Consider the following 1638-nt stretch of genomic DNA (forward strand, 5'->3'; position numbering starts at 1 on the left):
ATTCCCACGTGACGTCCACTGTGCTGGGCAATCCCCCCCCCCCCACACACACACACACTCACCAAGATCCCTTAGAAACCCTCTCTAATAATTCCCCAACTAGAAGTTGGTCAGCCTACAGGCATCCTACCAGCATTTTACGGTGGGAAGCCATTATTTTCATCATTTGCTTCATCCTGAAAGCAGCCCGCTGTGGGGTTTGCAGATGGAAAGAGGTGCCTGTCTTTTCTTTTGTATAGCAGGAGGACTTACACCTGTGAGGACATAATTGATTTTTTTTGCAAATTCTAGATAACTTTATGCAATTTCCCCCAGATTCTAGTATCACCTCTGTGTCCTTCCCTGCGGAGACGATAGCTGAAGCTCACAGAGAACAGCCCCCAAATCAGGGTGAACATCCAGGGAAAAGCTAAAGCCTCAATTCCAGGCGAAGCACCTCTCTGCCTACAGTGTCACCTGACCGTAGCTACACACACACAGAAGCACAGAATGGGTGCTCTCGGCCGGAGATTGTGTTGAAATAATTATGCTCTGCCCTCGATGAAATTGCTTAAACTGCCTTCTGCTTTACAACATCATACACAGAAAACAATTTTCATGCCCGCACCGTGGCCTGAGGCAGATTTTGCATTCTGCATCAGGAGGAAATTGATTAATGTGAATGTTTTAGCTGTGGTTGTTGTTTGTGTATAAACTTTTGTTAAAACAAGTACGGCAGAATAAATGACCTTTATGTAGACACCTATTAAGGCGCTAAAAGGCTTGGCTACATTCATCTGAGACGCGTACACAGAACGAGTGGAACAATGAGGGGATCAGCAGCTGCAAGGGGTTGAATTGAATTCTTCAACAATAGAAAAGTTTTTCAGACCCAAATACCAGCAATCAAAGAGAATTTTTGCAGATAATCCGAGAGAAAGAAAATAATAAAATAAAAAAAAAAATGCTAGCCAACTTTGCACCAGTTAGCAGAAGGTTGCCATCTGAAACATGTCAGCTTAAGAGCAGACCGAACCACCATTCTTTTGCCCAACTGCAGTATTCAGAACTGTTTCCCCAAATAATCCCAGATGGCATGCCACAAAATTTCAATTCATTTTAAAAGCTTTCTTTGCTGTTATTATGTGATTGAAAGTGCAAAAGCAAGTTGCCATTCTCATGGCACTATTTGCATTGGCTATTATCCCCTAAAATCCCCTTTAAACAGCTACATTGTCAGCCCATAGGCCTCATTTAGAACTACAAAAAAGCCCAGATTAATTCGATCAAAGAAAGAGCCAAGTACAAAATGCACTTTTCAAACTGTATCAGAGTGGGTTCGCTTTACAGATCGCTTCGGGGCAAGAACCGCAGGGGAAAGAAAGCCCTGAAAATAAAGCTTGGTTACGAAGCGAAATAACTAGGTTTGGCTCCTTCTCTGATTTACTGGAGCACCTCAAGGCGAAATCGCCAATTAAAAATTCTTAGAGGGAAAGATATTTAAATATAAATGCTGAAACAGACCCCCACAAACCGCAGCATCACATTCGTACCCCTGGCTTTCGGCCACCATTCTTCGGAGGCAGTTCGAAGCCTTGCCTGGGTAACCCGGTTAGTAGGAGGCTTTTCTGAAGTCGCAGACACCACATTCAGCCAAAG

This window comes from Prionailurus bengalensis, chromosome A2, assembly GCF_016509475.1.
Source record: "Prionailurus bengalensis isolate Pbe53 chromosome A2, Fcat_Pben_1.1_paternal_pri, whole genome shotgun sequence".
Taxonomy (NCBI): Eukaryota; Metazoa; Chordata; class Mammalia; order Carnivora; family Felidae; genus Prionailurus; species Prionailurus bengalensis.